Source organism: Triticum urartu, chromosome 3A, assembly GCF_056163025.1.
Source record: "Triticum urartu cultivar PI428250 chromosome 3A, HENAU_Tu73, whole genome shotgun sequence".
NCBI lineage: Eukaryota > Viridiplantae > Streptophyta > Magnoliopsida > Poales > Poaceae > Triticum > Triticum urartu.
In genome coordinates this window covers 136,856,284-136,880,356 of record NC_141875.1, presented here as the reverse complement: position 1 = coordinate 136,880,356, position 24,073 = coordinate 136,856,284, and the positions used below count along the sequence as shown (strand labels likewise).

Sequence of the window (24,073 nt, the reverse complement as noted above, 5' to 3'; positions counted from 1 at the left end):
TGAATGCATTGAAGAATCTGCAAGAAAACTGGAGTATCTTCTTTCTCTAACTTCGTTGAATCCCTACAACAATCCGCAGAGGGGATACGACGTGCATAAAACGAGTTATTTCAGTAGAGAGCTTATACTTTGGAACTGGAAAAAAAAATTAGAACACAGATACTGATCACAACTCAGCAACAAGTGACTAATTCCCTAGCAACCTACGTACTTCAGAAATCAGAATATATAACACTGTTATCACCCTCCATAAGGTTCTGAAACGAAGCTGGAATAGGGGGCATCTCAGTGTCTAGGACACCTTCCAACATGCGAACAACTTGCCCCATTGACGGCCTGTCATTCTCTTCGTCCTGGATGCACCAGCAGGCAACCCTGCAGGTGACATCCAGCTCCTTCACATTAGCATCTCCTTCCAGCCTAGCATCCAGCAGGCACAGAACCTCCCCTTCGCTCACCTGAGCAGCGGCATAGACCGGAAAATATCGATGGTTCCCAAATTTCACCACCTCAGTGCTCCTTCTCCCCGAGATTATCTCGAAGAGCACAATGCCGAAGCTGTACACATCAGCCTTCTTAGTGATCGGCAGCCCGGATATCCACTCCGGCGCAAGATATCCCATGGTTCCTCGGATGGTGGTCAGTGCGGAGTTGAATTCTCGTCCAAGCAGCTTCGCCATACCGAAATCGGCAATCTTGGGGCAGAATTCTGCATCAAGCAGTATGTTCTCAGGTTTGATGTCACAGTGTATGATACAGTCCTCACATTCTTCATGCAGATAGGCGAGACCCTTGGCGATGCCTAATGCAATTTGGTACCGAACATTCCAACTCAACAGACCAGACTTCTCTGCAAAGAGATGACATTCCAAAGAGCCATTTGGCATGTACTCATACACCAGCAACCTTCTTTTCGCTTTGACGCAAAATCCCAAGAGACGAACAAGATTGCTGTGTTGGATCATCCCAAGTGTCTGAACTTCTGTCCTGAATTGCTTCTCTGCTTGCCCGAGGACTTTGAGATCCTTCACAGCGATGGCAGTTGATCCCGGTATTGTTCCCCTGAAAACACTTCCGAATCCTCCCTCGCCGATTTTATCAGAGAAATTCATGGTGGCTTTCTTGATCTGTCCATAAGAGTAGACTGCAAGAGGGCCTTCTACTTCAAACTTACCAGTGCCGAATGAATCCCTCCTGAATCTCCATAGCAGCACCGATATCAGTACCAAAGAAGCAAGGCCTATGAATCCAGTTACCAATAACACTATTCCTCTTGTTTGCAAGCCTTTCTTGTTCCTGAGCTTGGAGCCCATACGGAGGTAGATCTTGGTGTACGGAGGCCTAGCGGCCAAGCTCAGATTGTACAGGTTGTGGTACCATAGCTTGCATCCATGGCCATACGAGTAGGCGATGCAGTAGCATTTGCTCCGGCAAGCCGCCCTGCAGTCTTCGTCGGTTCCGGCCACCTCGTCCTGGGCGTTGTAAGGAAGCCCTTGCAGCTTGTCCAACGGGGCGAAGGAGTCGTCGTGCTCCGTCTGGCCGTCGGACTCGCAGCTCAGCGGGAGAGACCTCGAGCAGCCGGTGACGAAGTACCCAAGCCCCCACTCAATCGGGTACGACGGCGTGAACCCATCCACGCAGCCGCACTTCCCGCTGCCCGTGCAGGCGCCGAAGTCGCCGCAGAAGAACCCGCCGGATTTGCAATCGGAAGGGAAGGACCAGCGAGCGACCCAGCCGCCTGTGCCGTTTGCGGCGGGATCCGGCTCCGACCACCTCATCAGGCTGATTTGCCCCAGATTGAACTGCAAGAACTCAGTACCGTTCGCGGTTTCCGGGTGATTCAGCAGCAGCGAGCTGCCGTTGTCTTGAGAGGACACCATCCAGTCCGGGAAGGTGCCGCCGTTGGCGTGCCCGTCGGTGGTGAGCACGAACCCGTTCCTCCGGGTCGCGTCGACGCTGAGGCTGCCGTTGTGCGAGAAGCTCTTGAACGTCAGCGAGACGTTCTTCCCGGTGTCCTGGTCGAGCCCGAGCCTCGCGCCGGGGAGCATCGCGTCGCCGGGGTAGTCGAAGCTCTGCCACAGGACCAGGGAGGAGTTCCCCTGGTCCCTCACCACCAGGTTGCCGTTGTCGAGGAGGACCGCCATGGCGGCGGACGACACATTGCCGCCCGGCGAAGGCGACCACCAGAGGCTGGCCCCATTCTCCTTGATGTAGAGGCTGTCGCCGAAGATCTCCAGCGACGCGGCGGGCAGGTCGGTGATGACGACCCTGTCCCCGAGCCAGAAGGTGGGGCTGTTCCCCGCCATGTTCCTGAACCGGACCCCCAGGAAGTAGTGGATGCCGGGGCCCGGCGGAAAGAAGCCCAGCTCGAAGCCGCCGCTCTTGGAGACCAGGGTCTCGTTCCCGGAGATGCCCTTGCCGGGGAGGATGGTGTCCGTGGTGGCAGACGCGGCCAACAGGGAACAGTGGAGGAGCAGGAATAACAGCGCCGCCGGTTTTGGGTGGGGAGATGCCAAGGCCGAGCGGACGCGCTGCGCCGCCGCCATTGGTGGGCATAACTTCAAGAGGAGCGAACGCGGCACCTCGCCCCACAATCAGTGGCGGCGGCGAACGCGCCGGCAACGCCGATGGCTGCTACTTCAGTTCCAAGAAAAATGTGGGAGGCTTCAGAGTGCAAGCACTTGTTTCTTTGAGAGACGTGTCCAGAGTTGAAACTTGAAACTAGTCGCACTTGTTTTTCCTTTCGCAATTTAGGTTGACTGCTTTGTTTGGGTCGTCAATTATTATTTACAACTTGGTGTAAATGGTCACTTTAGTGCTAGAAATTGCGGTGTACATTGAAGTGATGAAAAAACTTGGCTCAAATGTGCAAATGCGTGGGTATACAAAATCTGCGCTGACTAGGTGCATGGGTCCCACTGTCAACCACTGGACCTGAGAGGGGTGCGTGTGGCCTGCTTTTTTTGAAAACTCCCTCAGAATATTTTTTTTTGAAGAAAGATCCATATGGAGGCAGGAAAAAGGGGATGTCAAGACTCGAACACGCGACCAAGGCAAGAGAGCATACCTACGCTACAAGTTAGCTGTTCCACTTACGACATGCTCAATGGATAACTAACCTATATGTATTCAGCAGGTTCTTTTTAGCAACATATATTTAACAGGTACGCATCTGAAGTTTGGATGGCCTGCAGATATTGCGGCCCATTGTGCACTAATTTTTAAAGATATATTTGTAAAATGTAAGTTATAAAAATTATGTTTAAATATTTGTGTGCTATAAATTTTATAAATACAAACCATGATTAGTAAATAAAAAAATTAAATACACATGCATGTACTATATAAATATCTAGTTAATACAGAAATTTTAAATGTACATTAAATAAAAATGTTAATGTGTTATTTTCAAAACAATCATATATTTCTTTTAAAAATACCATGCATCCCAACAAAATTACTTATTTTTAATACGTGTTCATGTATTATTTCAAAACACATCCGTATATTTAAAATAATATTTATGAATTGTAAATATCTTTATATTATTTAGAATGATAAATATTATTTTAAAATTACATTTAGAAATTATTTTTATTATAAAAAAATTGCAATAATTATAATCACATTTGCATAGTTAAATTTTTATAATTAAAAATATACATAAGTCATGAGTAAAAATATACTAGTAAAAACTGTTGATATGGATATTTAATCATGTATATAATATTAAAAATATATATTGTTTTTTAATATAAGTCATTAGTGAAAAATATACACTTGTGCATAATTATAGTTGCTAAGTAAATGTTTGTATTCATCATTTTAAAATTTAAATATAAGCCATGAGTGTATACTTTTTTGTATTCATTAAACATTGTATATAATACACATTTTAAATGTCCGTATTAACTAAATATTTTATATATACACGGGTATATATTTCACTGTTTTTTATTTACAAATTATTGATAACAAAGAAATATTGGAACATAATTTTTATTACTTATGTTTTAAAATATCTTTTAAAATAGCTTGTGCAAAATGGGCTGCAATATCTGCAGCCCACTTAAGGTCCACATGCGTCTTTGCTAAATATTTATAAAGTTGTTATCTTTAGAGAATGAATCAGTATATAGGTTTTACTGGTTAGCCAGTTGTTTTGGTAACATGTGGTCGCGGGATCGAAACCTGGGCGAAATCTTTTTCTTTTAATATTGACAGGCGGGACCCACTGGGCATAGAGAGGAAAAATGGCACGTCCATATGGTCTTTTTTGTCAAAATATATTTTTTGAGGGGATTTTCGAAAAAAACATTCTGCCTGGTTCACGGGCTGACAGCGGACCTCACGCGCCTGGTCAGCACAGATTATGTATACAAAACGGGATATGCACTGTATTTGCACATCCAAGCCAAGTTTTTGCACCACTTCAATGTACACCGCAACTTCTAGCACCAAAGTGACCATTTACGCCAAGTTCTAGCACCGTCGGTGTAATTGACTCTTTTTTAACAGTTTTGTTAAAGCACATCTAGATATGCCACTGAGAGTGTCGGGTGGTTGGTGCGACATATGCCAATGGATGACTTATCATTGTGGGAGCTAATAAAACATCGCGGGTGTCTGGAAACGGGATAAGGCGAAGACATGCACGCCGGCGAATCTTACCCAGTTTCAGGGCTCTCCGTGTAGATAACACCCCTAATACTGCTCTGCGGGGTCTCCGCATGATCACTATCTCGACGGGTAGCTACAGGATGCTCCTTGAACTGTTCAGTGAAAGGATGAAGGAGGGCAAGGCCAGCCCGCTCCTCTTCTCCTTATGATGTCTAAAACTATCCAAAGAGATCTCCCTCTACATGGGAGACCTGGAGGGTTTATATAGGCCTACCCCCAGCGGTACAATGGTAATCTGACTGGGCATGGGCCTTAGCCGTCTGTGTCTATGCCCACCGGCTTCTTCGCCGACTGGTGGGCCCCGCCGGCTGCCGGTCCTCTGGTCGACAGGCCGGCCCCACCACTCGGGGGCTCTGTCGGGGGCTGGTTACTGTGGCCCCGCCCTTAGTGGCGAGGGCTTCGTCTTGGCAAGCATGGCTACAGTGCCGCCGCCGGGCGGCTTATCAGTGTAGGCTTACCTCGTCTTATCTCCTTAATGGGGCGCCTCCTTCGAGGGAGTGGACTGGCCGGCTACTGGGGAATCGGCCGTACCCCAGGCCGACTGGGGGTGGCCCGGCCGCCTTCGGGTGTCTCCATGACGGATGGGACCCGCCGCCCACGGGTCGTACTGACGGCTCGTCGTGGGTGACATCATGGTCAATATGGCAACAGTGCCGTGCCGAACGGGTGAGGGCCGCCCGGAATTCGAGGGTGGCAGGTTTCGCTGTAGCCACGCCCCGTCTCATCGCCGTTATGTGGGTGCAGATTTTGAGGGCACGATCTGGGCCGCCTGCTGAGGGGGGGGGCGGCTTCTTGGAGTCGGCCTTCTTGTGGTCGGCTTCGTGGAGCCGGCCCTCTCGGGGCTTTCTTCTTGGATATTTTTAGGCCTAGGCCGCCTTCGCACAGCCGGCCTGAGGGGCAGTCGGCTGGAGGAAGGCGGCCCCACATCTTGGAAGCTTGAAGGCTCGATCGGCCTATAATTTTTCTGAAGTGCCAAGGGGAGCCGGCTAGACTATCCATGGTCATTTACTCCGTCAGTAGTCCCCGAAGCTGGTTGGGCTCCGAGGCAGAAAAAGGAGTCGAAAAGGTTAAACAGCTTCATGTCTTGAGGAGCCGAAGCCGGCTTTGATTAGGTGCTCCGTCTTCTGGAGGGCGTCGAAATTCGTGGGAAGGAACCAAGCGGCGCGCGAGTTAGGCTGCGGGCTGACCGCCCGCCGCTCGCGCGCCACGCGGCACCCAGTGGCTGGACGGGCCTGCCAGCCCACGCACCACGCGACACCTAGTGGCTGGACGGGCCTGCCAGCCCACGCGCGCGACGGGACGCCGCCGCAGTCCGGGGCCCGCCACTACCGGGCCACGGCCCACGCTCGGATCTTCTGTGGCCTGGGAGGAGTGGGCTCAGTTAATCCCACGTTCCCCCCACGCCTCGCCTCCTCGGCTTCGCCGTACGAGGCTTATAAGTAGGGGGAGGAGGGGGAGCGGCAAACGCTCGGACGCTCGCCCTCGCCCCACCCCTTCCGTTTCTTCTTCTTTGTCGCCACAACTCCCCGCCGCCGTTCGGCTCTTCCGCCAACCTCCTTGGCTCGCCGTTGCTTTGCCGCGGCAGGGTCGCGTGTCTCTCCGTCGCCGCATCTTTCTCGTCGCCGCGCCATCCTCATGGCGCTGTCGAGCTCCTGGGACGGCTCCAATGTCCACGACGACCACGTCGACTTTCTCCGCCGGACGCGGCAGCTGCTGGGCGCGGATTACGTGCGGGTCCGTCTCGTGCCGGAGAGGGAGATCTCGCCGGCACCGGAAGAGGACGAGCGGGTAATCTTCTGCTCGCATTGCCTGCGCGGCTTTGGCCTGCCGGCGAGTGGGTTCTTCCGCTCCTTCCTCGAATTCTATCATCTCCAGCCGCATCACCTCACTCCCAACGCGGTGATGCTGCTGTCGGCCTTTGTCACCCTATGCGAGGGTTTTCTTGGCGTCCTCCCCACCCTTGAACTGTGGGGAGAGTTCTTCCAGTGCAAGCTTGGCACTGTTGTTGCGGGCATGCCCGCCCCATGCGGCGCCTTCATCGCCGTGCGGAGGACGGGCGACAACAACCCGTTTCCGTCCATCCCGTTGATCCAGTCGGTGAAGCTCTGGCAGAAGTCCTACTTCTACGTGAAGAATATTGCTCCGCAAGGAGACTTCGTCAACCTGCCGGCTTACGTAGCCGGCCCGCCGGTTGGGAGGCAGCCTTCATGGTCTTTCCGGTCCAGGTCATTGTCTCCAGGCGGGGCCGCCTCCGTTGCCCGGCTCGGGGTGATGATCCAGTCGAAGGGTCTGTCCGGGGCCGACCTGGTGGCCGCCTTCGTGGAGCGCCGGGTGCTTCCGCTCCAGGGCCGACCTCACATGATCGGCCAGATGAGCGGCCGCTTCGACCCGTGCCGGCTAAGCACCAAGGAGATGCCTCACGCCGAGGTGTCTTATATGGTGAATTATATTTCCAACTGCAAACTCATCGAGGAGTGGAAGTATGGCAAGGAGCCATACTCTCGCGCCAATCCTCCGCCTATGGTAAGATTCTCTTATTTTTTTCTTTGCTTGTTGCCGAGTTCATGGTGGCCGACTCCTGACCAGCCGGCTTTTCTTTGGCAGAACCCCGCGCTTCTGCCGGCAACCAGGGCTGCGGGGGTGGAATGCCAGTTCCTCCCTGACCGCACGATGGACGATGTTGATGATCCGGACCTGGGGGCGGCCGCCATGGAAGAAGACGTCGCAGGGGAGAGCGGCGAGGTAGGCAGCTCTGGGCTCGGGGCCTCCTTCGAGGATTGGCCGGATGATGCCGAGGCCGAAGTTGTTCCGCGCCATCAGTCGGCGCCCGATCACCAAAGCGCGGGCCCATCCACCGAGCTGGCTCTCCATGGCGGCACGCAGAAACGCCGGGCCGCGTCGACCTACTTTGGCAGTCGGCCCAAGAAGCCCAAGAGTACCGCGGCGGCGACCAAGCGGGATGAGGCGGCCACGAAGGCGGCCCGCTTCCGCAAGGTGGTGAAGCAGCCGCAGGCGGTCTCAGCGTAAGTGTCGCTGTTCTCATGCCTTTCTTTTTTCTTCTTCTTCGGTTGATGTTTTTCCAAACCTTTTTTCTCAATTTATCAAACAGGGCCCCTCTTTCCCTTGGGCGGGTCCCGGCCGCCTCCATAGTCGGAGCCGTGGGAGGGTCTTCAAGCTCCCGCCGGGTGGATCCCCGCGCCGACCTCCTAGAGGCGACGGAGTGGAAAGCGCGGGAAGTGCGGGAGGAGCGGGAGGCGAAGGAGCGGAGGGCGGTTCGAGAGGCGAAGCAGAAGTCAGCGGAGGCGCGAGCCATCGCGGCCGCCAAGGTCCAGGCGGAGGCCGCAGACGCGGAGAGGGAGGCGGTGGACCAGCAGAACCAGCCTCCGCAGTTCGTCATTCCCCTCCGCGCCGCGGCTCCCGACACCCCTGTGCCCCCGTTGGAGGAGGCCGGCTGCGACCAGCTAGAGATGGAGAGGGAGGTGGCGCCATTGCCGCCGACTGGAGCGGGCCGAGGAAGCTGGCCTGAAGTGCCGCCCGTGCAGCCGGCTGGAGGCGAGCCGGCCATGGGAGGGGATCTTGTGATCTCGTCGCCGCCTCGCCGGCTCGCGGGGAAGGCGACTTCAGCACCGGACGTGCAGAAAACCGTGGACGCCGGCTCGTCGGCCCAAGACCTAGAAGCGGCCAGCGATAGCTCGTCCGGGTGGACGCCGGACGGCGGGACAGCCGTGCTGAATGTGGCGACGCAGGACGTCCAGAACCGGCTTCAGGCCCAAGCCACCGCGCTCAAGCAGTACACCCAGGAGTTTCTCACGACGCGATCGGTTATTCGGGTGAGTCCTCCTGCTCTTTGTTGATTGCTTTTGATTTCTTCCGTGGGGGCGCGTCAGCGCACCCACTGGGTGTAGTCTCCGAGTTCCGAGCCGGCTGCTGAGCAGGCGGCTTGGAACTTCTTGGAAAGCTTGATTGCCGTCTTGTTCTTACTCGCCTCCCTTGTCTTATCTGCAGGAGTACCACAACCTCCGCGCGGCCGCTTTCAACTCCCAGGCCCAAGAGTTGAATCAGAAGGCCACTGATCTGATCGAGGGCCAGAGTAAGTGCTTCGTTTTTCTTTTAAGTGGGGGCGCGTCAGCGCACCCACTGGGTGTATTCCCCGAGATTTGGGCCGACTACCGAGTAGTCAGGTCGGATCTTTTCCTGACGACTTATTTCTTCATATTTGCAGGGGCCAATGCTGACTTGAAGAGCCAGCTAAGCGGAGCCCAGTCCTTCCTTCGCGCCAAGGAAGACGAGTGCGCCGCCCTGGCCCAGGAGCGTGATCGCCTGGCCAAGAAGCTGGCCGACCAGGAGGAGAGCCACAAGGCGGCACAGGACAGCGAGGCCGCCCTCAAAGCTGAATATGAGACCGAGGCGGCAAATTGGTCCGAGACGAGGCAGGCGCTGAGCCAAGGCTACAGCCGGGTGGAAGACTTTATTGACGGTAGGCCGCCTTCTTCTTTGCTTCTTTGCCTGCCTCCTACTATCTGATTCATTTTTTGACTTTGTGCCACTGCTTTCCTCTTTGTGCAGATTACTTTCCCGACTACGTACTCTGCCGCCGCCACCCAAGCCATCGAGGCCTACCGCGACGCGCGACGGCAGGCGGGGGTCGAGATCGCGCCGGGTGCCAGCCGGTCACTTGAGGAGCAGCTCCTGGGGCTTCAAGCCCGCCTACAGCCGGCCCACTGCATGCTCCGCCGTGCTGGCCGCCCTCTGGCCTGGCGAGGTGATTCCGCGCACCCCAAGTCGGACTGCCGACTGGCTGGAGGTCGCAGTCGGCCGCTTCAAGGCTTGGAAGGCGTCAGCGGCCCGGTCTAGCGCAGGGCGGGCACTGGAGTTTGTCCGAGCCTGGTATCCAGGGCTGAACTTAGACCAGCTGAGCACCTGGCGGCAGGAGGCTGACGAGGAGCTGGAGGCGGTGCGGCCGGCTATCGTCCAGCGCGCCTCGGCGATCGCCGAGTACATCGACACCAGCGCCTTTGCCCCTGAGGTGGATGACACCGGCGTCGCTCAGCCGGAGGAGTGGTTCGGGCTGAACCCGGCCGAAGGTGAGGACTCGGCGGAGGAGATTGCCTCCAGTGATGAGGGCAAAGGGGAAGAGGGAGAGGATGATTAAGACGCTGCGCCGGATGGTGAAGCGACCAGCCCGCCTCAGCCCGATTGTGCCTCTACCAACGATGTCGAGACTCGCCAGCCGGTCACTCCTCCAGCCAGCACCGCCGACTCCGCCAACCTGCCCAACTCGCCCGTTGTTCCCCTGGCTTGATCCGCCGTCCTTGCTTTCCTGCTTGTTACTCTTTTGAACAATCTCTAAATTTGCGCAGTTCCACCCACTGGGGATGTATTCAGACTATGTTGAATGCTGGCCTTTCGAAGGTCTTTTGTGTAAATATTATGCATGTGTTTGGCTTCCGTTTATGTTTGCTTTTTATCCTTTGGCTTTTTCCTTTGCCGCCTTCCCTTGGCTGCCGCCTTCCCAGCCGGACAGCTGCTCTGCAGTCTGTGGCTGGAGAAGGACTTGGTCGTTTTGGGAAGGCAAGTACTCGAGCTTTCTCAGATTGCAGCAAGGTGAACGGGAAGCCGGCCAGCCGACTGCTCTGGTAGCCAGCTGGCGGGGTGGGAGGCCGGCTCGCATTATATAAGTTCGTTGGTCCTTAGCCGTTTTTCGTGTGGGCATCCTTTCCTGCCCTTGGCTCTTGCCAGTCGGACAGTCGATTCTTCAAGCTACGACTTTTGGCAAGAAGGGGCTTGGGTGCCGGCACACTACTTGTCTGACCGCAGGTGGAACTTTAGATATAACTTGAGGCGGCGAGTCCCCGGGCCGACTGGTCAAACCCGGTGCCGGGCGAAGAAAGCAAATGTAGTAACATAATCGTATGCATGATACTCATCATTCATAGATAAAAGAGGGTAGTCCCTGAGTGCTCCTCGGGGCACCCCTTGTCTCGTACTTAGTACAAAGGTAGCGTGCTACGTACTGCTTTTTAACTGTAAAATCTTCGGAGGAGATTGGCGTTCCATGGTCGTTCTGACTCCTTACCGGAATCATCTCTCTTGCGTGCCTTCGGCTTCTGCGCGTCGATTAGGTAGTAGGAGTCGTTGCCTAAAGCTCTGCTGATGATGAAGGGGCCCTCCCAAGGGGCCGAGAGCTTGTGCTGGCCGGCTGTTCGCTGGATCAGCCGGAGCACAAGATCGCCCTCTTGGAAAGATCTTGGCTTGACCTTCCGGCTGTGGTAGTGGCGCAGACCCTGCTGATAGATGGCGGACCGACTGAGGGCTAACAGCCGGCCTTCTTCCAGCAGGTCAACACCGTCTTCTCGTGCTTCCTTGGCTTCCGCCTCCGTGTACATGGTGACCCGAGGCGAGTCAAACTCAATGTCAGTTGGGATGATAGCCTCGGCACCATATACAAGGAAGAAAGGGGTGAAGCCGGTTGACTTGTTTGGGGTAGTGCGCAAACTCCAGAGGACGGCCGACAGCTCGTCGAGCCAACAGCCGGCCGAACGCTCCAGTGGCACGACCAGTCGGGGCTTGATGCCGGATAGGATGAGGCTGTTTGCTCGCTCGACCTGGCCATTTGACTGCGGGTGGGCAACAGACGCTAGGTCCAGCCGGATGTCGTGTGTTGCGCAAAAACGTGCCAGTGCTCCCTTTGCAAAATTTGTGCCGTTGTCGGTGATGATGCTATGCGGCACGCCATACCGGGTTGTAATATCTGCGATGAAAGTAACAGTAGTCGGCCCATTCAGCTTCTTGATCGGCTTTGCCTCATTCCACTTGGTAAATTTGTCCACAGCGACGAGCAAATGTGTCATGCCGCCGCGTGCCGTCTTGAATGGGCCCACCATGTCTAGCCCCCAGACGGCAAAGGGCCAGGTGAGGGGGATGGTCTTGAGTGCAGAAGCCGGCAGGTGTTGCTTGGAGCTGAAAACTTGGCACCCTTTGCAGTGTTTGACTAGTTCCTTGGCGTCTTCCAAAGCAGTCGGCCAGAAGAATCCGTGGCGAAAAGCTTTGGCGACGAGTGATCTTGAGGCTGCGTGGTGGCCGCATTTGCCTTGGTGGATGTCCCTGAGGATTGCTATGCCCTTCTCTGGTTTGACGCAACGCTGGAAGACTCCAGTGACGCTGCGCCTAACAAGCTCTCGGCTGACGATTGTGTAGGCTCCGGCTCGGCGTTGAACTTGTCTTGCCGAGATCTCGTCGGTTGGCAGCTCTCTGTTTACTAAGAAGTTGAGGATGGGCTGGGCCCATGATGGAGCTGTGACTTCTTCTATTGTCAGGACTGCCACTGTGATAGGGGCGGGTGGGCCGGGTGGTGAAGAGTTGGAGTCGGAGTCGGTCACCGCCTGTTGTGTTGATGCAGTCCCCGGGCCGGTTGCAGTAGCCCCCGGGCCGAGTTCCGAATTCCCGGGGCCGGGTGCGACTATGGCAGCCCCCGGGCCGCCTGTTGGAGTCCCCGCGCCGCTTGCTTGGTTTCCCAAGTCGGATCCGACTGCGTCGGGGCCAGGCGGCACGAAGATGGAATCAGATTCTGGAGACGGCTTGATAGACGGCTTGAGGAGGCGGTGGAGAGAAACGCCGGCTCGTATAGCTTGCCGGGTGGATCCTACTCGTGGCAGGGCATCTGCTTGCATGTTGTCGGCACATGGTACATGAAGGAACTCACATCCTTCAAAATATCCACTGATTTGCTGGACAAGGAAACGATAGCTCACCATGTTTGCGTCCTTGGCGCACCAGTCACCGGATGACTGTTGGACCACCAAATCCGAGTCGCCATAGCACAGGATCCGGCGGATGCCGAGCTCTTTGGCTAGCCGGAGCCCGTGTATGAGCGCCTCATACTCGGCCACATTGTTGGAGGCGGCAAAATGAATTTGCAATGTATACTTGAGCTTGTCACCCTTGGGAGAGGTGAGGATGATGCCGGCTCCCAAGCCAGTGTGCATCTTGGACCCATCGAAGTGCATCCGCCAGTGAGTGGAGTCGGGGGCCGGTGGTAGGTATTGGGTTTCGGCCCAATCGACGAGGAAGTTGGCCAGTGCCTGGGACTTAATAGCGGTGTGGGGCTGGTAGAAGATCGCGTAGGGGGCCAGCTCAATAGCCCATTTGGCCACCCGGCCGGATGCATCCCGGCTGCCTATGATCTCGGCGAGCGGGGCAGTACACATGACCGTGATGGGGTGCTCTTGAAAATAGGGCTTGAGCTTCTTGGCAGCGACGTACACACCGTAGCACATCTTCTGGTAGTGTGGGTAGTTCTGCTTCGAGGTGGATAAGACTTCGCTTAAATAATACACCGACCTCTGGACCGGCTGAGCCCGGCCTTCTTCTGGGCGCTGGACTACGATGACTGTGCTGACCACCCGGCTAGTAGCGGCAATGTAAAGGAGCATGGGCTCCTTTTCAGCCGGTGCCGCCAAGACAGGCGGCGTGGTCAACATCTTCTTTAGCTCGTGGAAGGCTTGGTCCGCCTGGTCGTTCCACTCGAAATGAGTGGACTTCTTCATGAGTCGGTAGAGGGGGAGGGCTTTCTCTCCGAGCCGACTGATGAAGCAGTTTAGGGAAGCCAAGCATCCGGTGAACTTCTGGACATCCCGTAGCTTGGTGGGAATCTCCATTCTCTCTATGGCCTTGATCTTCATCGGGTTGCACTCGATGCCGCGTTTGGAGACCAGGAAGCCTAGGAGCTGGCCGGCTGGTACTCCGAACACGCATTTCTCGGGGTTGAGCTTGATTTGAAATCGGCGCAAGTTTTCAAATGTCTCTCTGAGGTCTTCCAGCAAGGTGCCGCACTTCTCCGTCTTCACCACAATATCGTCTACGTAGACGTGGGCATTTCTGCCGAGCTGCTTGAGGAGATATTTCTGCATGCAGCGCTGAAAAGTGGCACCGGCATTTCTTAAGCCGAATGTCATAGTTAGGTAGCAGAAGGCTCCGAATGGTGTGATGAAGGTAGTTTTCAGGCGGTCAGTTGGATCCAACTTTATCTGGTGGTAGCCTGAGTAGGCATCCAAGAAACTCAATAGCTCGCATCCGGCTGTGGAGTATATTACTTGATCAATCCTTGGCAAGGTGAAGTGATCTTTGGGGCAGGCTTTGTTGAGGCTGGTGTAGTCTATACACATGCGCCATTTGTTATTTTTCTTCAGCACGAGGACCGGATTGGCGAGCCACTCTGGGAAGAAAACTTCCATAATGAAGTCAGCTGCCAGAAGCCGGGCTATTTCTTCTCCTACAATCCTTCTCTTCTCTTCCGATAGTCGGCGGAGGGGTTGTTTGACTGGTTTTGCACCTTCTCGGACGTGTAGCTTGTGCTCGGCGAATTCCTTCGGCACACCCGGCATGTCCTTGGGGGACCATGCGAAAATGTCCCGATTCTCACGGAGGAAATCAGTGAGCTTGCCTTCCTATTTGCTGTCCAGGTTTGCCCCGATGGTGGCAAACCTTTCTGGGTGATCCGGGTCCAGAGGTACCCTCTTTGTTTCTTTGGCCGGCTGAAAAGAACCTTGGGCATCACACTCCTTGGGGTCGGGGGACAGGGCCGGCTGCTTGCCGGCCATGGCCATGACTCGGTCCAGTATCTTCTTCTCCTCAGCAATTACAAGGGACTCGGCCAGCCGACTGCTAGCAGCCGCACACTCGGAGGATTTCTTGTAGTCTCCGGCTATGGTGATGATGCCCTTGGAACTTGGTATCTTCATCTTGAGGTAGGCATAATGGGGTACATCCATGAACTTAGCCAGGGCAGGTCGGCCAAGCAACGCGTGGTAAGGGCTCTCTAGATCCACCACTTCAAACCACACCGCCTCTCGGCGGAAATGATCCTTGTCCCCGAAGAGGACGTCTATCTTGATCTTGCCGATTGGGGAGCAGGATAGGCCGGGAACAATTCCATGGAACACGGTCCGACTGGGTATGAGTTGCTTCGTCTTGATGCTTAGCTTCTCCATGGTGTCACGGTATAGTATGTTGATACTGCTCCCACCATCTATCAGCACGCGGGAGAAACGGGCGGCTCGCCTTTCTGTAGCGAGAGTGGCATCCAGAACCAATGCATAAGAGCCGGGAGGCGGCATCACCTCTGGGTGATCTGTCCGGCTCCAGCTAATAGGCCTTTCTGACCAGTGCATGAACTCTGGGTTGTTGGAGGCGACTGCGTTGACTTCTTGGTGTTGTCGGCGCCGGCTACGCCGATCTTCTGGCTGGCTTGTAAAGACGACGTAGGCGGCATGCTCGTCGGGGTACTCGTGTTGAACTGCCCCGACCGCTGGTCGAGCAGCCGGCTGCGGAGGAGTCAGAGGCGGCTGACCAGCAGGCGGAGGTGGCGCCATCCCCTCACCCTTGGAGATCCGTGTGAGCCAGTGGCATTTTTGGGTTGTGTGGTTTGAAGGCTTTGCGCCGCTGTGAAACTTGCAGGGGGCATCAAGTGCTTGCTCGTAGGAGAAAGCCGGCTGCCAAGCCGGCCTGCCGCCCTTTTGCTTCTTGGGTGCGGGCCGCCCTTCGGGTTGTTCGTCTTCGACTGTGGCCACCTGCCGACTGGTGGAAGGCGGTAGGGGAGCCTTGCGCTTGTGGTTGTTCTGGTACGGGCGTCGGCTGGACTCTCCAGCCGGCGTCTTGGGACTTGGAGCGAGCACCTTCCCGGAGGCGTCTACTCGGAGCTCGGTCTTCATTGAGGAATCGGCCATGGCGTATTTATCAGCTATGATCAGCAGCTCGTCAAGCGTAGTCGGCTCGACGCAGAGGAGTCGGTGCTTGAGGAGGGTGCCTTCTCGGCACCCGGCGGTGAAGTACTCTATAGCTTGAACCTCGTGCACTCCCTCGCAGGAGTTGCGGAGCTCGGCCCAACGCGTGAGGTAGTCGCGAGTCGATTCGTTGGCCCCTTGGACACACAAGGAGAGCTGTCGGGGCTTGGGAGCCCACTTGTAGGTGCTGGTGAAGTTACGGATGAAGGCTTCAGTGAAGTCTAGCCAGCTGTTGACGCTGTAAGGCTTGAGGCTGTTGAGCCAGGTGCGCGTCGTGCCTTGGAGCATGAGGGGCACATATTTTATGGCAACACGCCTGTTGCTGTTCGCGATGCTAACCGCGATGGAGTAGTCGATCAACCAATCCTCCGGCTTCACGGAGCCGTTGTACTTAGGCGTGTCTCTTGGGAGCAAGAACCCTTTGGGGAAGGGCTCGTCGCGGATGCGGGGGCCGAAGCAAGGCAGACCGACATCATCTTCTTCTTCCAGGGCCAGGGATCGCGCAAGGCGGTCGATCCGGTGGCGGGCATCATTCTTGCCGACTCCTTCGCGGCAACCCAGCCGGCCGCTGAGAGTCGGATGCATGACAGGCGGCGGGGTAGGGTATCTCTCCCCACGAGGCGGAGGAGGGGGAGGGGGGTTGCCCCACCACTCCACAGCTCGAGGGCGGCCCTCTGCATCACGCTCGATGGAGATTCGAGTCCGGCTGCGGCTGGCAGCCGACTTCTTGCGCGGGGGAGGACTCTCGGCGCGGACACCGGCTTCATGCCGCTCTGTGGCTGCGTCGATAAGCTGCTGGATGCGTCTGGTCATGTAGGGGAGCTCGTCAGGCCCCAGCCCATTCAACTCATCTGCGGCCGCCTGGGCGGCGCGCAAGTTCTCGAGAGGCGTGGCATAGACTGGGCGGTCCGCTCCCAGTATGTCGGCGATAGCCGCACCGTGTTTCTTGATGATGTCGACGCGGCTCGGCCCGTCGGAAGGCGGCGTGCCGAAGGCGGCACGGTCGACCTCGCGCTGGTGAGCCTCGGTGAGGCGTCTTATGGTGGCTAGCTTCTGGCCCTCCGCAACGAGGGCGAGGCGGCGCGCCTCCAATGTCTTGGCGTCCACGTCAGCCGGGACGGGGGCGGACAAGTCGTGCAGCGCTGTCTGCAGGGCGTCGTGGGCGTTTTCGCCGGAGGCGGTGCCGTGGCTGATGATCAGTACCTCGGTGATGGCACTGTCGCTGCTGTCGGCTTGAGGAAGAGGGTCGTTGATGATTACCACGTTGGTGGGGAAGGCGTCAAGGGATGCCGTGTCGGAGTCGACAAGCATCGGGTCGGTGGAGCCAACCGACTCCAAGTCCTCGGCAAGCTCGCCGGAGACGTGGAGTTGGTCGAGGAGGCTGACGAGGTGGCTCTCGGGGTAGTCTGTGCCCGCGTCGGATGCGGTCTCGTCGGAGATGCGAGCCTCACCAAGAAGATCGGCGAGGCAGCTCACCACGCAGGCGTCAGCGACGTCTTGCAGCGCGTCGGGGCAAGCGCCATCGGGCGAGCCGGGCTGGCTACGCACATTGGGAAGGAAGAGGGTTCCCGTCCAGAGCAGGTCTCCGGACGACGGTGCACCTGGCCCCACGGTGGGCGCCAAATGTCGGGTGGTTGGTGTGACATATGCCAATGGATGGCTTATCATTGTGGGAGCCAATAAAACATCGCGGGTGCCTGGAAACGGGATAAGGCGAATACATGCACGCCGGCGAATCTTACCCAGCTTCAGGGCTCTCCGTGGAGATAACACCCCTAATGCTGCTCTGCGGGGTCTCCGCATGATCACTATCTCGACGCGTAGCTACAGGATGCTCCTTGAGCTGTTCGGTGAAAGGATGAAGGAGGGCAAGGCCAGCCCGCTCCTCTTCTCCCTGTGGTGTCTAAAACTATCCAAAGAGACCTCCCTCTGCATGGGAGCCCTGGGGGGTTTATATAGGCCTACCCCCCAGGGGTAAAATGGTAATCCGACTGGGTATGGGCCTTAGCCGTCTGTGTCTATGCCCACCGGTTTCTTTGCCGACTGGTGGGGCCCGCCGACTGGTGGGCCCCGCCGGCTGCCGGTCCTCTGGTCGACAGGCCGGCCCCACCGCTCAGGGGCTCTGTCGGGGGCTGGTTATTGTGGCCCCACCCTTAGTGGCGAGGGCTTCGTCTTGGCAAGCATGGCTACAGTGCCGCCGCCGGGCGTCTTATCACTGTAGCCTTACCTCGTCTTATCTCCTTAATGGGGCGCCTCCTTCGAGGGAGTGGACTGGCCGGCTACTGGGAATCGGCCGTACCCCAGGCCGACTGGGGGTGGCCCGGCCGCCTTCGGGTGTCTCCATGACGGATGGGACCCGCCGCCCACGGGTCGTACTGACGACTCGTCGTGGGTGACATCATGGTCAATATGGCAACAGTGCCGCACCGAACGGGTGAGGGCCGCCCGTACGGCATACTGTGGCCAGGCGTGCTCCGGGATTCGAGGGTGGCAGGTTTTGCTGTAGCCACGCCTCGTCTCATCGCCGTTATGTGGGTGCAGATTTTGAGGGCACGATCTGGGCCGCCTGCTGAGGGGGGGGGGCTTCTTGGATCCGGCCTTCTTGTGGCCGGCTTCGTGGAGCCGACCCTCTCGGGGCTTTCTTCTGGAGATTTTTAGGCCTAGGCCGCCTTCGCACAGCCGGCCTGAGGGGCAGTCGGCTGGAGGAAGGCGGCCCCACGTCTTGGAAGCTTGAAGGCTCGATCGGCCTATAATTTTTCTGAAGTGCCAGGGGGAGCCGGCTAGCCACTACTAGGGAAAACCCTATACACAGAACATTAGCAGTAGCACGGGATAAAAACGCACGCTGGTGCTAATTAGCAACAACGCGGTATTTAAAACCGCGCTGCAGATACAGTTATAGCAGTAGCGCGCCCGAGTACAAAAGCGCTACTACTAAAATTCCCACGGCTTAGCCGATAGGCTACACATAGTAGCGATCTACGTGGAACCGCGCTACCGCTACTTGTTTTGTAGCAGCGCGTTTACGGACAAAGGCGCTACTGCTAATGAAAATTAAATTAAATGGAAAGCAAATAAAAAAGAGAAGGAATAGCAGTAGCGCTTGTTAGGAAACGCGCTGTAGCTACCGTAGCAGCAACGCACTTCCTGGAACGCGCTACTGCTACTTTTAACTTAATTAACTTCGTTCTTCCCCACGGCCACTTCCCCCCAAATCCCTACTCCTCCGCTGTCGCCGCCCTGCATCGTCGTTGGCCGCCGCGCGCGACCCGTCGCTCTCCGCACATCTTCGACGCCACCCCCACCCCCGACCGTGACCTCGACGCCGCCCCCGACCCTGACCTCGACACCCCCCCTACATCGCCGCCCTCCGCCGTGCGCCCGCCGCCCCGACCCCGTCCCCAACCTCGACGCCGCGTGCCCCTCTCCCTAACTCCACCGGCGCCAGAGGTGAGCACGCCCTCCTCCTCCTCCTCCCCTACCTCTGCCTAGCTAGGGTTCTTAGGGTTAAATTTCAGAGTTCATCTAATTAGTTAGGGTTCATCAAATTAGATGCTAATTATGACAGTAGTTGTTAAGTAGAATTAGTTTTAGAGTTCATTGAATTAGTTAGGATTAAATTTTAGAGTTCATCAAATTAGTTAGGGTTAAATTTTAGTAAGTGTTTAATAGAATTAGTAAGAAAATTAATATAACTAGTTGAACTAGTTTATTTTTAGTAAAAACTAGTTTATTTTTATTCATAGTAAGTGCTTAATTGAACTAGTTGAGTTAATACAACTATTTTATTTTTGGTATGAAAATTAATAGAACTAGTTTATTTTTTTAGTTAAAGCAACTATTTTATTTTTAGTAAGTAAATTAATAAACTAGTTGAACTACTTTAGTTGTAGTTGAACTAGTTTAGTAAGTAAATTAATAAACTAGTTGAACTAGTTCAATTAATAGAACTAATGTATTTTTAGTAAGATAATTAATATAACTAGTTGAACTACTTTACTTTTAGAAATAACTAGTTTTTTTTCTATTTATAGTAAGTTTATATTTAGTAAGAACTAGTTGAATTAATAAAACTAGTTGAACATGTCATATTTTCTCAAATAGGATATGTTGTTGCCCAAGTGGCTGTTCATGTTCAGTTTACACCTCCGAGTGGCCTATGTTTTGCCGGAGTGTTGATTAATTTCCGTTCCGGCAAATTTCAGGCGCTCGATATGTCCTTTTTTAGCAAAGGTCATGCCGGATTTTTCCGTGAATTCTGGCATGACTTGTGCTAGAATATGTAGGAAATATCGAGTGGCCTGGATTTTCTTGAAAAATAATGATCTAATTTAGGTTTTTTATTACATATATTTAATTGTACAAGTTTAATCTTTGAATTATGAACATAGGAAACGTCGTACTCGGACGACGATAATCTCTCGGGGGAGTGCAGCTGGTGCCACGACGATCGAGGTATGTGCGACATGTTCGTTGAGCTGGACGAAGATCGGCGCTTCAATATTAAGCTCGAGGAGACCTTGGATGTTGAAACGGTACGCAACAACGACAAGTGTTTTTTTTCATAATTAAGCATGACTTCAACTATTTCAATGTCTAATTTTCATCTTTTACAATTCGACTAGCTTATCCCATGCCATGCAAGATGCTATGTCTTGGAGAGGATGGATTTTGAAGACCATGAAAATTTTCAAACAAAGAAAATACACCTAAGGACCCATCATGATATCGATTTTGAAGTAAATCTGTACAATTCTCAGAGCGTAACCCATTTTGGTTGCCAAAATTGGGAAGCACTTTGCAAAATGTATGGTTTTTATGAAGGTATGATTGTCACCATGGATCTTGGTGATCCTGACATCAAGCAAAACAATATGGACATTTGGGTCCTTGTTGATACGCTTCCGATTCTACCGCAATGTGAGTTTCTCAAACATAGTTATTAACTAATTTATATTGTTTATTTGAAAATAGTTGACAGCTTATTTCCATTGACAGCTTATTTTGAATCTTCAAAGAATGTGCAGAAGATGGTAGACAAAACCCACTACACTGATGGCTCCGAATTAACTTAGAAGGAGAAAAATCATCTGATCGCATTTTGTACTTTCTTTGAGAATTACAATACCTATTATCGAACTCCTTCAAATTATGGTGAATACGTGCCACTAGTGCACGTGTTGAACCACGATAACTTCTATGGAGATACCCTGGTAAGATTTTTTACTATTATGACATCCGTTCATCTTTTGCATACTTCTAAAACTAGTACATTATTGCTAACTACGAAGTTATTACTATGTTTTTCAACAGAAAATCCCAATGGATTGTGTGCCTCATCTGATGTATTACAATGGTCGCCTTGAAGTTCTGAACCTACAGCCAGGTCATCCTACGGATCTCACCTGTGCATATCGGATTTCTGAAACCGGTGAACACATGCTAATCAAAGAGTGGAAAAAATGTTTGGACATTCGTAAGGAGGTTCTTGGAAGCAACATTAAGCGAAAGGTAAGAATTGGAGACAGGATAATCTGCATTCTCCATAATGGAGAGCCAGGGGCTATCTTGTTTTTTGCTATTTTACCTTAGAGAATATAGTATGTCCTAAGAGAATGTAGTAGGTCCTATGAGGTACAATAGGTTTATTATGTGGTACAATGTGTTAGAGTTGATGATGAGGAGTAGTTGTGATTATGACTAGTGACCAACTTGCTATGTGATGTCTCATCGATCAAAACGATGATCATGAGGAGGTGTTATATGAAAATGATGTATTATGATGATAAGTTGTTAATGATATGATGATGATATTTATTATATCACTGCGTGAAAGAACCGCGGATTAGTTTCAAGTGGATGTCCATCCACTTGAAACTAGTCCACGGTTCTTTCACCCAATGATGTAATAACTCATTATGATGTAAAAACAATCTCTAAATTGCTGTTGTATGAAAACTTGTATAGAGGTGTATGAATACAACATGAAATAAAAAAGAAATAAAATACAGAATACTAGTAGTAGCGCGGGCTGGGAGAAGCGCTACTAGTAATTACCAGTAGCGCTCCTCCGGGAAGTCGCTACTACTAAGTCGATTTAGCAGTAGCGTGGGCAGAGGCACGCTACTGCTATACGTTAGCTGTAGCGCCTTATCAGTAGCGCACCGCCCCGCGCTAGTGATATGCCTAAAACCCGCACTGCTGCTAGGCTTTTCCCTAGTAGTGAGGCTACCCATGGTCATTTACTCCGTTAGAGAGCTTTATTTATACTTAAAAATATGCCCATACATTACAACAAAAAAAAATATATCTCATATTTACTCTATTTTAATCCCTAAAACTGCTCGATCATGAACAGTCAGGGGCGGACCCAGGATTGGGCTAAGCCCAGGGCCCATGGTGCTACAGCACGGCTACAGTGCACAAATATGCTAATGACAATGAAACGATTCATCCTCACGCCCAGCGCCCAGGCTCCCCAGCCTAGGTCCTGGATCCGCCACTGTGAACAGCCGCACCATGACGCGTCTCATGGGTAGCATCAATTGTCTAATCGTGAACATGTTGAAGTGGGCGGCGCCTTGGCGGTTTACATATTTATGGATTTCAAATGTTTATACTTTTAATTTCATAATTTGATTCATGTCAAGTGGTATATTCATTTCTCACTCTTGTCATTTTTATGTCCACTCCTCCGTGAAATTACTGGTAATGGCGGTTGATTATCTTGTATTGTGCAATGGTGAATTAAATTGGTAGCAACATTCAGGTTTTTCTTACACCGTGGGTGCGTTTGAACTCATTGTAACATAGTAGTAATTATAGAAAAGCTTGAAAAAAATACTGATAACAATGTCAATATTACACAATCAGTGTAAAAGTCAACCTACTCAATTTTATTATATACAATGTATACATTCAGAAAAAATAAGATTTGGGAAGTCTTGCTTTAAAAAACGAAGGCGATACCTAGTTGTTGATAAACGGGTGAGCTTTGTCCACCACATACTCTTATCTTCTCCTATTTTTAGTTTCCAGCCAATGCATATGCTTCCAATCTTTTCCCACTTGGTTTGCTTTCTTGCTTATCCAGGGGCCTGTTTGGGACTGCTCCGCTTCACCAATATCAGAAGGAGTAGCTTCATCCGAAGGCAGCCAAGAGCAGCAGGAGCAGTTAGGTGAATCAGCGGCAAGTTCGCAGAGCCTTTTTTGGTTGCAGAGTTGCGGAGCTTCAGAAAATTCACAAGAACGTCAAAGAGCAAATAAATGTTTCATACAATTTTCTTCCATCGTTAACTTGGAGAAAAAATAGCACGGAAATATCTTCCATCGTTAAACAATATTCAAGCATGGTCAGCCAAGTTCAAGAATACAAAGTATACATCTGAACCTGAAAAGGATGTCTGACCATCTTAAATAATCAAGAGTTGTACTGCCTCTAGATAAAAAATATTGTACATTTGTTTTTTGGTGCAAGTCACATGTTTGTATTTGACCGAATACTTAGCTAAACTGCACAAAAAATATGGTCCACCATGAAGAACCATTTTACATAGGTGATGAAGTGCACAATATAATTGTTGGTCATCTTCCTAGCCTACCTTGAGCATCCTCGGACCTGCATAACCATTTGACCGAAAAAGGTTACATGTTTCTAAAAAAGTTATATGTTCACTAATCCATCTCTGAACTCTGGATATAAACAAACTGGGTCTATGAACCCGTTACATGTAGAAAAATTGGCTCACGGTAGGAAAGGTGATGGAAGGCAAGGATGGACATTCTTTAGTGCAGACTACGGGCAGAACAAAATCATATATCAGGTTTCTATTTCTGAGGTGGCTTTTACTTTTGAGCAGAACAAAAGGAATACAATTTTGTATCACTGTTAAATATGGATTGAAAAGGCATGTACAATTGATATTCTGATTGTTGCATCATGGTTTCTGCATTATGTTTTTCAAAGTTGCTGGCACACTAGACATGCTATTACAAACCCACAGAATCACAAAGTTGCAATGTTGATTCTTGATGACATAAGTTGGCTCTTAGTATTTTTCTTGTAAGATTTTTTTTGGCAAAATCGGTGGATCGACAAATACACATTATAGAAGACGTGATAGATAACCAAAGGTATATCTCTCTATAGATATGCACAAAAAGGGGAGGAGTGGTTGGTCTATGATCTGAAATGACATCATGTACTCATATAGCCGACCAGTACGAAGACCAACTTGCTATTGCTACTTAGTGTTATTAGAGGCATTCTTTGGCTATTTCGAAATACAATGGAACATAATCCATGTTGAAACTCCAAGTTGTCCAACCAAATATAGAAGAACAAATAGAATCCTACCTGCTGTTCTGGCTATCACATGCAAGCAGTAAAAATAATTCATATAGCAACAATGTGGTGGCCAACCAAGTGAACAAGAACAAACCTTTATTTTTCATTACCACTTATTCCCGAGTACAACAAAGCCAATGTCATATCCCTTACAACCTTGGAGACATACCTAAAACAAAGCCGTACTCCGCAAAGTCATTTTGCGCGGTTAGGTCATGTACCAGTAGATCCGAAGTCATCCATTTTTTCTGAGATTCGTGAAGCT

General features: G+C 52.4%; 1 pseudogene; it reads right to left on the bottom strand.

Annotated features, from left to right (window-relative positions):
• Window positions 1-8: 8 nt before the first annotated feature.
• Window positions 9-2,708, bottom strand: LOC125543301 (G-type lectin S-receptor-like serine/threonine-protein kinase At2g19130 pseudogene; annotated as a pseudogene).
• Between the last annotated feature and the right edge of the window lie 21,365 nt (window positions 2,709-24,073).